The 14,877-nt window shown below is 36.0% G+C and overlaps 4 non-coding genes across 4 annotated transcripts; all 4 read left to right on the forward strand.

The window, feature by feature from the left end:
• The first annotated feature begins 1,480 nt into the window (after positions 1-1,480).
• Trnaq-uug (transfer RNA glutamine (anticodon UUG)) lies at positions 1,481-1,552 on the forward strand. The gene has a single exon. It is a non-coding gene; the product is annotated as a tRNA-Gln (tRNA).
• A 2,103-nt stretch (positions 1,553-3,655) lies between these two features.
• On the forward strand, positions 3,656-3,727 carry Trnaq-cug (transfer RNA glutamine (anticodon CUG)). The gene has a single exon. It is a non-coding gene; the product is annotated as a tRNA-Gln (tRNA).
• Positions 3,728-4,909: 1,182 nt separating this feature from the next.
• On the forward strand, positions 4,910-4,981 carry Trnaq-uug (transfer RNA glutamine (anticodon UUG)). The gene has a single exon. It is a non-coding gene; the product is annotated as a tRNA-Gln (tRNA).
• Positions 4,982-12,986: 8,005 nt separating this feature from the next.
• Trnaq-uug (transfer RNA glutamine (anticodon UUG)) lies at positions 12,987-13,058 on the forward strand. The gene has a single exon. It is a non-coding gene; the product is annotated as a tRNA-Gln (tRNA).
• The last annotated feature ends 1,819 nt before the right edge of the window (positions 13,059-14,877 follow it).

A 14,877-nucleotide genomic window follows, 5' to 3' on the forward strand; every position in this document is an offset into this window, starting at 1 on the left:
AATACTACTTGGTTGCCTATAACTCACATTAAACGGACTTGCATACTTATAAAGTAGCTGTTACTTTCTGCTCAGATATCTTACAACTGCAGTCAGAAATTGGCTAGTGGTTTCTATTATTCTGTGAAGAAACTAACTTACTTGTGAATCTCTCTCTCTCTCTCTCTCTCTCTCTCTCTCTCTCTCTCTCTCTCTTTGCTGAGTGATTAAGACATTTAAATTATGGAATATACCTTGTCCATTGTTCGAAGGCACAATTACATTAGGGAAAGAGGCCAAATGTAGAATTTCATCTCAGGTTCATAAATAAAATAGTTTTGTGAGGGTCAATGTATCAGATATAACTAATTAGCAAATAAAATATAAACATTTTCATGGGTTTTTGCTCATAGCAAGAGCAAGGAACTTATTTTATTGCCCGCAAAATAAATTCTCCGAAAAGTGAGCATTTTTGTACAGTGTATATATTGAATACAGATCCAACTCAAGGGTTCTACGTATGAGAGCAGGGAAGACATCCGAAAAGCCATATGGACGTCATAGAAAAATCAAGAAAAAGTATCCAAACATCTATATGTCGCGTGGTGGATAGCTTATCAAAGGGTTAGAGGCCAGAATGGGTGTCCGGGGACCCATAGGTTATTGAATGAGACAAAAGACCCTTTTCCGTACTACTAGTGGATTTCATAGAAGAAATATAAAAAACTATGTATAAGAGAATATTGTTTACAGATGATTAGTATGTATTACTGGGTGAAATTGGGAAACTACACTAAAGACTCACATCTCTCAGTTACATGTAACATTGTTTAATTTTATCTAAATTCTAATAATGAACATGTATCTACACTTCTCAGATGTGGATCGATACCATTATCATAATCAGTTAATTTAGAGCCACATTCAGCGTTTTCTTTGATGTTTCTTTTACAAAAGTTAATCAGAATGTACTTTATACCTTAAACAACAAAGGTACTTCATTTGCCTTCTAAAAATTGAATAAGAATATTCCCAGTCGGGTTACAGTTCTTTTCATATTTGGTGTCAATATAATTACAACTCGTGACGTGTTCCCACTGCATAGTTACACTTCCTGTATACATAAGATAAGGCAACTATGTACACTGATAGATACAAGCCTGGGGCAATCTGATTAAATTCAAATCTCCTCTGTCTGACGTGAAGATCTGAGAGCGACCTCTAAGAGGTCATATTCTACTAATTTTGGAATTAGCCAATGGAAATGCAGCTTTCAGAAATTTTAAATTTCCAATCTTTCGGCCCACCACGACGATCTTTAGCACACCGCACAGTCTCCGAAACGCGAAGGTGTAAGACTTCATCTGGTTGGCTGGTAAAATTAGCGATTTTGCTAATAACATAAGTCATCAGAACATGGCCCCTAAATGGCCGCTGTCAGAACTTGGCCTAGAACAGTGGAGACACTTTTTACAAGTGTCTTGTCGACACATGCTACAATGGTTCCATGGTGTAATGGTTAGCACTCTGGACTTTGAATCCAGCGATCCGAGTTCAAATCTCGGTGGAACCTTGAATATTATTTTAAGTTCTTTCTTATTTACATTAATTTAAAGACTTTATTTTATTTTTGTAAATCCTAATGCGAAAGATGAGGTGGGTGTATGCAAATTGAAGCGAATATGATCCCTATGTGTGTCTATTTCGTCATACAACATAGTTTGAAAACCGGTTAGTTCAACAAAGTATGAATAAATTGTCACAATTGTTGAGCTACAAATTAAAAATAAAACAAGCTCGATGCTAAAATGAAGTATGACAATTTCTTCATATTGTCGGAGGATCATCAGCTCTGTCTCTATGTAAGTGTCAGTTAATCGCTGTACATGGTTGTTTGTTCATACATATATAGACCTTTCCATAGCCCTTGGATTTTTCAAAGAAATTTCCGTACGCCCTTGGATTTTTCAACGACCTCACCATACGTCATTGGATTTTTCAACGACCTTTCCATATTTCCTCGGATTTTTCAAGTCTTCGCAGTAATTTACAAAAAATGTTTAATTTTGTTCGCTGAAAATGTCTCCGAAACAACAAATAAACCCTGATCTATTCGGACTACCTCGACAGTTTCTACGAAGATAATGACTGTACGATTGACCTAGAGCTTACGAATGAAAAGTAGTTAGATGCATTCGCAATTTTTCGGACAATCCTTCTTTCGCAAACAGGTGAGGTGATCCGACTGCAGTTATCGGCATATATTCCAAGGTGTGATCAATAGGATTGACCTCGAAATTGAGAATTTAAAAGGCGCGGCCTGCTGGTTATCACGTGATCTTTTGCCATTACGGTACCGATATCGCCCAGCGCTCCATACTGTAAGGACAATGATATCGATATCAGATGCCGGTGGGCCGGATTGTTTTTCAATCTGAGGAGACTACAGCCGAAGACGAAGTTAAAGGAAATTATTGTTTTGGTTACCAAGAGGATACCATCACCGTGAATGGCCAAACCCACCTAGCAGTGGACAAGATCACCTGTCTTGGCAGTAGCAGTCGCGTGCAGTCCAAAGCGATGATGAGACAAATGCCAGAATTGCCAAAGCAAGAGTGGCCTGTGGCATCTCACGAGCAAATGTGTTCAGTCCACAAAACTCACGGTACTAATTCAGTTCCCATAGTAAACCTATGTAAACACCATGATATTTAAAATTCAACAACTTAAAGATTGTGAGTGCTCATAATCAAACCTACATTTATAAGTATAGATGAAACCTATATTTATCGGTATAGATGAAATCTGGATGTCAGCTTTTGTGCAGATGAAAGGATATGAGCCGCGGCATTTTCTGGACCAGTATGTGTTTGAAACATGTGCTTTCAATTCCGCACCAAAGAGTCAGGTGCGAATTTTAGTAATGAGTGTTCCAAACTCAAGACGGTAAAAGGACTTAAATTCCATCAATAAAATAATGTCATTTTCAATGGGCTTCCTAAAGAAACTCATCTGGATATGATTTCAAGACAGAGTCCCAGACTCTGAGGTTTTCACGTAGACAGGAATATAGAAGAAATATCGCCTTGATGGTTACATATTTAGAACTTTAAAATCTCGGGAAAAACATACTATATCATTATTTATATATAGAGTATTGATCTGCCTAAATTTAGCCTGATAGTCATAAGTGAACTTTATAACTTGATTTTAAATTAGCCAGCATAATTTCATTTTATTTAATCACTTTAAGATATTTCAATGTATCTTACTAATTTAATATACATTCCACTCGAACGTAATAGTACTAATCTTTTAGGCATTTCACATTTAATCTTCATATACACTTTTATTATTTTCATATAAATATATATATATATATATATATATATATATATATATATATATATATATATATATATATATATATATATATATATATATATATATATATATATATATATATATACATATTCATCTGTGTGTGTGTGTTTGTTTGTGTGTATTACAGGAGTGTAACGTTTTATCAATAAAGTAAGACGAAATCTCTGACAACATGAATGCACCTTATCGGTAATATAAATGAACACAAGGGAGTCCAACGGTAAGCTGATATAATACTGATATATTACTACCTCCTAACATGTTTTTGGAATATGACCCTGTGTCATCGATAGGTTCCATGGTGTAATGGTTAGCACTCTGGACTCTGAATCCAGCAATCCGAGTTCAAATCTCGGTGGAACCTAAGTTTATCTTTTTAATCCTAAAAATACCTTTTCTTAAAGTTTTATGTCGAACAGAAGACAAATGTACAATAGTAGAAGCGAGTATGAGAGGATACATTGTATGTACCTATTTAACGACATACAGTATTGCTTGGAAATGGGTTAGTGCGAAATATGAATCTAGTTTCGCAATAGAGTTGCAACCTAGTGCTCCTTGCTGACAATTCAATAATTCGCACTTAAAAAGGGGAATCTCGCAAATTCTTTGCAACTACATTACGATTTGAAAACAAAGATATCTTGTAATTTCGACCTTGATTTATTAATTGCAATTAAAGAATTGCGCAACGTAAACACATTTCCTTTATGTCTTGATATTGGCTGCGGACCGTTACCTCTTCTCACTTTTCTCCGCGAGGAGTCAATTACACTGCACTATATGTGTTTCATTATGAATATATGCATATATTAGTCGATATCAATTTTAAATAGCGAATCCCTTTTCTATAACGTGACCTCTACCATGACAACACTGATACTGACCAGCACTCGATACCTTAGAAACTGTATTCGTACACATTTATTATAAATGTCACTAATGTGCAAAGTGATAAGAGGTACACTTTACGATCACATTGTTGTTATACAAATATGATCTTTTTCTTTTATAGGTTATTCTCTCTCTCACTCTCTCTCTCTCTCTCTCTCTCTCTCTCTCTCTCTCTCTCTCTCTCTCTCTCTCTCTCTCTCTCTCTCTCTCTCTCTCCCACTCTGTGTATTCCAATTTAATGCGTTATGGACACGGATTCAAAGCATAAACCTTCTTGATGGAAACATTTTATATTGCGGACACCAAAAGTTGGTGTCCACAGGGTACTCACCGCTAAATTATTCCTCTGATTCACGTATATGATGGTGATAGGAAACGAATAAACCTGCGTTGGAAAGCGTTTCCCGCCAAATGTGTGTATATTTATTTTTACTTTTCCATTCAGCAGCCAGTGTGTGCGAACCCGTCACACACAGACATATTGCGATTTGCGCATGTCATTGCCATTGGATACTGGAATAGCTCTCTTCCTATTGAGTATTATCGCCTCGCTCCTATTACCTCATGCACATGTTTTAGCAAAACAGTAAAGAATACGCATATACTACAACCTACTAATAAGTTTTGAGAAGATGACCCGTTGTAACCGATAGGTTCCATGGTGTAATGGTTAGCACTCTGGACTTTGAATCCAGCAATCCGAGTTCAAATCTCGGTGGAACCTAGGTTTTTTTTTTTTTATTCAAATACTTTTCTCAAAGTTTCATGTGGAACAGGAGGCGAATGTACAGAAGAAGAAGAAGCGACTTACAGCCCCTTGCTTACAACTCAGTAATTCGTACTTACAACTATATATTACCTAAATCCTCTTCAACAACATTACAATTTTTGCACTTAGAAATTTTGTAATTACGACTTTGTTTTCTTAATTTTTCACTTACCGTCAAAGGACAAAGATAACCTAGAAATTGAAAGCTTGCGTTGTCGGACCGCTCCAGTGGCCTAGTGGTTAGAGCGCCCGCCTTGGATGTGGGAGATCGTGGGTTTGATCCCCGGCCGAGTCATGCCAAAGACTTACAAAAATGGTACTAACAGCTACCTCGCTAGGCGCACAGCATTAAGAGGTTAGTTTTAGGACTGGTCGGCCTGGTGTCAGGATAATGTGTCTGTGTGGTACATCATGCTACATGTCTGCAGCATGATGCCCCAGTGCTAGACATCACTATAAACTGCCACATTGCAGGAATCGTAGCGATATGACTGAATTTATTTTAAAGCTACGTTAAAAATCTAAATCGGACACACACGTTGTCGGAAATATGGCAGGCATATATGGAGGTGGATTACCGAAATAATTATATGCGTGTATTTCCTAATCTTCCATGATGCATTATTGTAAATGGCTGCTTGCAAGTGCTACTTTCATAATTCTATCAATGTATATTGTATTTTCATTGATGCAAATTGTACGTGGCAGTTTGTAAGTGCTACTTTCCTTCTGCATTATTGTAAATGACTGCTTGCAAGTGCTACATTCATAATTCTAGTCAAGAATTTTCTAATTTTCATTGATGCAAGCTGTAAATGGTTGCTTGCAAGTTTTTCGATCAACTTTCCTTCTGCGTTATTTTATCTTGCGATTTGCCACAACTGAATCGATTCCGTAATTTGTCGTATGACAAACGCAATGTCAGTTACTACAAACTTTGTATATTCTGTTTCTGAACTTTACAATTACATCATTCCAACTGCTGTTTTTATACCTATCTGGTCCTGCAACAATGTAAATACTAAGTTTTATCAGTATCGTCTTTGTCGTCCATCTCGTGTCTCTCTAAATTTCTAAATTTTTTCCTTTACGGCATTCATTTTATGTCGATAACTCTTTCACTCCCCTTTTTTGAGGTGTACATTACCAACACAGTTTTAATCGTCTCTAAAACCATATGCTTTCTCGAAGATCTAAGCGATTTATAGCACCTTACGAGAACAAAAACGCATACACTACAACAGGGTGGTCCATCTTTTTCAAACCCAGTTTTGACGCACTGAAGTATTTACCTTCAAAGTTTAAGAAATCTACTTCTTAGTGTCATCTCTCATTACTTGGAAACATTAGTTATTTTAGCAAAGTAAGGATCAGAAATGACAATGATATATTCCCTCGTAATCTTCTTAACGAGTATTCATCGGACGAACCCTGGTTGTAAGGATTGTATTGTACGTCACCCATTTTGACGCACCTCACAGACGTCTTTCTTTTCCTGTGATAATATTGTACATAAGCTCCCGCGAAAATAAAATAATTCAGATCAACATCAATAGCACATAAAAAAGTTTATAGGTAAAATGACATTAAAAACAATTAATCATTCCTTACAGGTGTTATTATTCTTATCATGATCTTCATTTTGGAACATATTTTGCCGCAAAAAAAAACCCCAAATAATCAAACTGTGGAAAATCATGTTCGTATCATGATAAAAGTATTTACTTGCGATTAGAAGTATTGGATTTAGTGTACAGTTGTTCCCAAATACTTAATTTGCATTGTTAATGTACGGAACCTTAACCTTTGAATGTATTTATATATATAAAAAACAAAAACAAAAAACAGCTTTAAAACTACTTTGCATCCATTAAAACATTTGTCTCTAAAACTGAAAATAATCAGAGACAAAAGATTTTACAGGAGATTTTACTTTTATTTTTTGTAATTCTTGCCATTATCAAACCAATTAAAATTAATAATTTGGTTCAAGAATTTTGCAAATATAAAGATAGGACTCTTAGGATGTAATTATTCAGCTGCTCTTTGTCATATTAAAGATTTAAGAAAGAAGCTTTAAAGATATTTTGAAATATGAATGTTGCGGTCGATGAGTTTGTTTTGGGACAGTCTTCAGCAAGTATCAACAAAAGAATAAACTCTAATGATCTTGCTCGATAATTATACAGGGTAGAATTTTACAGATCGCTGTCTTTTTATTTGGTTTTGTTCTATTTAATCGCCTACATGTATCATGGGTAGTTGAGGTTGTTTTGGGACAGTCTTTTGCTGTCCTAGGGTAGTCATGGCATCTTTTATTTGGTGATAATTACCAATATGGGATACACTATATATTTTAAAAAACTCTCCTGATCTTACTCGATAATTATACAATCCAGGATTTTACTGATCACTGTCTTTTATAAGGTTTGATTCAATATAATGGTATACATGTATCCTGGGTAGGTGAGAGAGTTTTCGGACAGTCTTGAGCTAGCCCCATTACTTTCAGGGTGACAGATACAAAAATTAAACTACTGAATGTCTACTTCCTGCATACGTTCTTGGAAATAATCAAACATAAAATTTGCTGGACAGATTTGGGGAGGCAAACAAGTGTTAAAACATTGCCTAAACTTTTAGAACACGTTTTGCTTGAATATTCTTTAAAGGAATTGGCTATGAAAAGCTTGAGGACGCATACATTATGGTCAACAAGTGTTGCTTGCTTGACTTTGTGTTAGGTAAAGAACCGAGAGTCTACCATTTTTCTATTAGATGGCTTGTCAAATGGTCAAATGCAGGAATAGGTTGCAGATGTGCCTTAGATATCTTCTGATTGGGATTTCCTACCATTTGACAAGTGTAAGATGAGCTAAGGTACTTAAAAACATCACTTTAATTTTCAGCAAATAAAAACGATTCAGGATCTTGTGATAAGTCTTACTGACACCAAATGACCAGCTTAAGGGGTTTTATGGGCTATACTATGCATGTCCTGTCCATATGCCTTCGGAACAACACTTTCACCAGCAGGTGCATCGGTTGCCGCCATTTTCTCATAATGAACCCATTTTTCACAAAGTAATAAACTGGTACTTGTGTGGCTTTAATTTTTAAAACCGAGACTTGTATCTTCTCTGAGGAATACTACTTGGTGGCCTATAACTCACATTAAACTGACTTGCATACTTATAAAGTAGCTGTTACTTTCTGCTCAGATATCTTACAACTGCAGTCAGAAATTGGCTAGTGGTTTCTATTATTCTGTGAAGAAACTAACTTACTTGTGAATCTCTCTCTCTCTCTCTCTCTCTCCCTCTCTTTGCTGAGTGATTAAGACATCTAAATTATGGAATATACCTTGTCCATTGTTCGAAGGCACAATTACATTAGGGAAAGAGGCCAAATGTAGAATTTCATCTCAGGTTCATAAATAAAATAGTTTTGTGAGGGTCAGTGTATCAGATATAACTAATTAGCAAATAAAATATAAACATTTTCATGGGTTTTTGCTCATAGCAAGAGCAAGGAACTTTCTTTATTGCCCGCAAAATAAATTCTCCGAAAAGTGAGCATTTTTGTACAGTGTATATATTGAATACAGATCCAACTCAAGGGTTCTACGTATGAGAGCAGGGAAGACATCCGAAAAGCCATATGGACGTCATAGAAAAATCAAGAAAAAGTATCCAAACATCTATATGTCGCGTGGTGGATAGCTTATCAAAGGGTTAGAGGCCAGAATGGGTGTCCGGGGACCCATAGGTTATTGAATGAGACAAGAGACCTTTTCCGTACTACTAGAGGATTTCATAGAAGAAATATAAAAAACTATGTATAAGAGAATATTGTTTACAGATGATTAGTATGTATTACTGGGTGAAATTTGGAAACTACACTAAAGACTCACATGTCTCAGTTACATGTAACATTGTTTAGTTTTATCTAAATTCTAATAATGAACATGTATCTACACTTCTCAGATGTGAATCGATACCATTATCATAATCAATTAATTTAGAGCCACATTCAGCGTTTTCTTTGATGTTTCTTTTACAAAAGTTAATCAGAATGTACTTTATACCTTAAACAACAAAGGTACTTCATTTGCCTTCTAAAAATTGAATAAGAATATTCCCAGTCGGGTAACAGTTCTTTTCATATTTAGTGTCAATATAATTACAACTCGTGACGTGTTCCCACTGCATAGTTACACTTCCTGTATACATAAGATAAGGCAACTATGTACACTGATAGATACAAGCCTGGGGCAATCTGATTAAATTCAAATCTCCTCTGTCTTAACGTGAAGATCTGAGAGCGACCGCTAAGAGGTCATATTCTACTAATTTTGGAATTAGCCAGTGGAAATGCAGCTTTCAGAAATTTTAAATTTCCAATCTTTCGGCCCACCACGACGATCTTTAGCACACCGCACAGTCTCCGAAACGCGAAGGTGTAAGACTTCATCTAGTTGGCTGGTAAAATTAGCGATTTTGCTAATAACATAAGTCATCAGAACATGGCCACTAAATGGCCGCTGTCAGAACTTGGCGTAGAACAGTGGAGACACTTTTTACAAGTGTCTTGTCGACACATGCTACAATGGTTCCATGGTGTAATGGCTAGCACTCTGGACTTTGAATCCAGCGATCCGAGTTCAAATCTCGGTGGAACCTTGAATATTATTTTAAGTTCTTTCTTATTTACATTAATTTAAAGACTTTATTTTAGTTTTGTAAATCCTAATGCGAAAGATGAGGTGGGTGTATGCAAATTGAAGCGAATATGATCCCTATGTGTGTCTATTTCGTCATACAACATAGTTTGAAAACCGGTTAGTTCAACAAAGTATGAATAAATTGTCACAATTGTTGAGTTACAAATTCAAAATAAAACAAGCTCGAAGCTAAAATGAAGTATGACAATTTCTTCATATTGTCGGAGGATCATCAGCTCTGTCTCTATGTAAGTGTCAGTTAATCGCTGTACATGGTTGTTTATTGATACATATATAGACCTTTCCATAGCCCTTGGATTTTTCAAAGAAATTTCCGTACGCCCTTGGATTTTTCATCGACCTCACCATACGTCATTGGATTTTTCAACGACCTTTCCATATTTCCTCGGATTTTTCAAGTCTTCGCAGTAATTTACAAAAAATGTTTAATTTTGTTCGCTGAAAATGTCTCCGAAACAACAAATAAACCCTGATCTATTCGGACTACCTCGACAGTTTCTACGAAGATAATGACTGTACGATTGACCTAGAGCTTACGAATGAAAAAGTAGTTAGATGCATTCGCAATTTTTCGGACAATCCTTCTTTCGCAAACAGGTGAGGTGATCCGACTGCAGTTATCGGCATATATTCCAAGGTGTGATCAATAGGATTGACCTCGAAATTGAGAATTTAAAAGGCGCGGCCTGCTGGTTATCACGTGATCTTTTGCCATTACGGTACCGATATCGCCCAGCGCTCCATACTGTAAGGACAATGATATCGATATCAGATGCCGGTGGGCCGGATTGTTTTTCAATCTGAGGAGACTACAGCCGAAGACGAAGTTAAAGGAAATTATTGTTTTGGTTACCAAGAGGATACCATCACCGTGAATGGCCAAACCCACCTGGCAGTGGACAAGATCACCTGTCTTGGCAGTAGCAGTCGCGTGCAGTCCAAAGCGATGATGAGACAAATGCCAGAATTGCCAAAGCAAGAGTGGCCTGTGGCATCTCACGAGCAAATGTGTTCAGTCCACAGAACTCACGGTACTAATTCAGTTCCCATAGTAAACCTATGTAAACACCATGATATTTAAAATTCAACAACTTAAAGATTGTGAGTGCTCATAATCAAACCTACATTTATAAGTATAGATGAAACCTATATTTATCGGTATAGATGAAATCTGGATGTCAGCTTTTGTGCAGATGAAAGGATATGAGCCGCGGCATTTTCTGGACCAGTATGTGTTTGAAACATGTGCTTTCAATTCCGCACCAAAGAGTCAGGTGCGAATTTTAGTAATGAGTGTTCCAAACTCAAGACGGTAAAAGGACTTAAATTCCATCAATAAAATAATGTCATTTTCAATGGGCTTCCTAAAGAAACTCATCTGGATATGATTTCAAGACAGAGTCCCAGACTCTGAGGTTTTCACGTAGACAGGAATATAGAAGAAATATCGCCTTGATGGTTAAATGATGACATATTTAGAACTTTAAAATCTCGGGAAAAACATACTATATCATTATTTATATATAGAGTATTGATCTGCCTAAATTTAGCCTGATAGTCATAAGTGAACTTTATAACTTGATTTTAAATTAGCCAGCATAATTTCATTTTATTTAATCACTTTAAGATATTTCAATGTATCTTACTAATTTAACATACATTCCACTCGAACGTAATAGTACTAATCTTTTAGGCATTTCACTTTTAATCTTCATATACACTTTTATTATTTTCATATATATATATATATATATATATATATATATATATATATATATATATATATATATATATATATATATATATACATATTCATCTGTGTGTGTGTGTGTATGTTTGTATGTATTACAGGAGTGTAACGTTTTATCAATAAAGTAAGACGAAATCTCTGACAACATGAATGCACCTTATCGGTAATATAAATGAACACAAGGGAGTCCAACGGTAAGCTGATATAATACTGATATATTACTACCTCCTAACATGTTTTTGGAATATGACCCTGTATCATCGATAGGTTCCATGGTGTAATGGTTAGCACTCTGGACTCTGAATCCAGCAATCCAGTTCAAATCTCGGTGGAACCTAAGTTTATCTTTTCAATCCTAAAAATACCTTTTCTTAAAGTTTTATGTCGAACAGAAGACAAATGTACAATAGTAGAAGCGAGTATGAGAGGATACATTGTATGTACCTATTTAACGACATACAGTATTGCTTGGAAATGGGTTAGTGCGAAATATGAATCTAGTTTCGCAATAGAGTTGCAACCTAGTGCTCCTTGCTGACAATTCAATAATTCGCACTTAAAAAGGGGAATCTCGCAAATTCTTTGCAACTACATTACGATTTGAAAACAAAGATATCTTGTAATTTCGACTTTGATTTATTAATTGCAATTAAAGAATTGCGCAACGTAAACACATTTCCTTTATGTCTTGATATTGGCTGCGGACCGTTACCTCTTTCTCACTTTTCTAGGCGAGGAGTCAATTACACTGCACTATATGTGTTTCATTATCAATATATGCATATATTAGTCGATATCGATTTTAAATAGCGAATCCCTTTTCTATAATGTGACCTCTACCATGACAACACTGATACTGACCAGCACTCGATACCTTAGAAACTGTATTCGTACACATTTATTATAAATGTCACTAATGTGCAAAGTGTTAAGAGGTACACTTTACGATCACATTGTTGTTATACAAATATGATCTTTTTCTTTTATAGTTGTTCTCTCTCTCTCTCTCTCTCTCTCTCTCCCCCCCCCCCCACTCTGTGTATTCCAATTTAATGCGTTATGGACACGGATTCAAAGCATAAACCTTCTTGATGGAAACATTTTATATTGCGGACACCAAAAGTTGGTGTCCACAAGGTACTCACCGCTAAATTATTCCTCTGATTCATGTATATGATGGTGATAGGAAAAGAACAAACCTGCGTTGTAAAGCGTTTCCCGCCAAATGTGTGTATATTTATTTTTACTTTTCCATTCAGCAGCCAGCGTGTGCGAACCCGTCACACACATACATATTGCGGTTTGCCCATGTCCTTGCCATTGGATACTGGAATAGCTCTCTTCCTATTGAGTATTATCGCCTCGCTCCTACTACCTCATGCACATGTTTTAGCAAAACAGTAAAGAATGCGCATATACTACAACCTACTAATAAGTTTTGAGAAGATGACCCGTTGTAACCTATAGGTTCCATGGTGTAATGGTTAGCACTCTGGACTTTGAATCCAGCAATCCGAGTTCAAATCTCGGTGGAACCTAGGTTTTTTATTTTTATTCAAATACTTTTCTCAAAGTTTCATGTGGAACAGGAGGCGAATGTACAGAAGAAGAAGAAGCGACTTACAGCCCCTTACTTACAACTCAGTAATTCGTACTTACAACTATATATTATCTAAATCCTCTTCAACTACATTACGATTTTTGCACTTAGAAATTTTGTAATTACGACTTTGTTTTCTTAATTGTTCACTTATCGTCAAAGGACAAGGATAACCTAGAAATTGAAAGCTTGCGTTGTCGAACCGCTCCAGTGGCCTAGTGGTTAGAGCGCCCGCCTCGGATGCGGGAGATCGTGGGTTTGATCCCCGGCCACATCATACCAAAGACTTACAAAAAAGGTACTAACAGCAGCCTCGCTAGTCGCACAGTATTAAGAGGTTAGTTTTAGGACTGTTCGGCCTGGTGTCAGGATAATGTGTCTGGGTGGAACATCATGCTACATGTCTGCAGCATGATGCCCCAGTGCTAGACATCACTATAAACTGCCACATTGCAGGCATCGTAGCGATATGACTGAATTTATTTTAAAGCTACGTTAAAAATCTAAATCGGACACACACGTTGTCGGAAATATGGCAGGCATATATGGAGGGGGATTACCGAAATAATTATATGCGTGTATTTCCTAATCTTCTATGATGCATTATTGTAAATGGCTGCTTGCAAATGATACTTTCATAATTCTATCAATGTATATTGTATTTTCATTGATGCAAATTGTACGTGGCAGTTTGTAAGTGCTACTTTCCTTCTGCATTATTGTAAATGACTGCTTGCAAGTGCTACATTCATAATTCTAGTCAAGAATTTTCTAATTTTCATTGATGCAAGCTGTAAATGGTTGCTTGCAAGTTTTTCGATCTACTTTCCTTCTGCGTTATTGTATCTTGCGATTTGCCGACAACTGAATTGATTCCGTAGTTTGTCGTATGACAAACGCAATGTCAGTTACTACAAACTTTGTATATTCTGTTTTTGAACTTTACAATTACATCATTCCAACTTCTGTTTTCATACAGATTTGGTCCTGCAACAATGTAAATACTAAGTTTTATCAGTATCGTCTTTGTTGTCCATCTCGTGTCTCTCTAAATTTCTAATTTTTTTCCTTTACGGCATTCATTTTATGTCGATAACTCTTTCACTCCCCTTTTTTAAGGTGTACGTTAGCAACACAGTTTTAATCGTCTCTAAAACCATATGCTTTCTCGAAGATCTAAGCGATTTATAGCACCTTACGAAAACAAAAACGCATCCACAACAACAGGGTGGTCCATCTTTTTCAACCCCAGTTTTGACGCACTGAAGTATTTACCTTCAAAGTTTAAGAAATCTACTTCTTAGTGTCATCTCTCATTACTTGGAAACATTAGCAAAGTAAGGATCAGAAATAACAATGATATATTCCCTCGTAATCTTCTTAACGAGTATTCATCGGACGAACCCTGGTTGTAAGGATTGTATTGTACGTCACCCATTTTGACGCACCTCACAGACGTCTTTCTTTTCCTGTGATAATATTGTACATAAGCTCCCTCGAAAATAAAATAATTCAGATCAACATCAATAGCACATAAAAATGTTTATAGGTAAAATGACATTAAAAACAATTAATCATTCCTTACAGGTGTTATTATTCTTATCATGATCTTCATTTTGGAACATATTTTGCCGCAAAAAAAACCCCAAATAATCAAACTGTGGAAAATCATGTTGGTATCATGATAAAAGTATTTACTTGCGATTAGAAGTATTAGATTTAGTGTACAGTTGTTCTCAAATACTTAATTTGCATTG

The sequence above is a fragment of the Sinohyriopsis cumingii genome, chromosome 17 (assembly GCF_028554795.1).
Source record: "Sinohyriopsis cumingii isolate HCF-2022 chromosome 17, ASM2855479v2, whole genome shotgun sequence".
NCBI lineage: Eukaryota > Metazoa > Mollusca > Bivalvia > Unionida > Unionidae > Sinohyriopsis > Sinohyriopsis cumingii.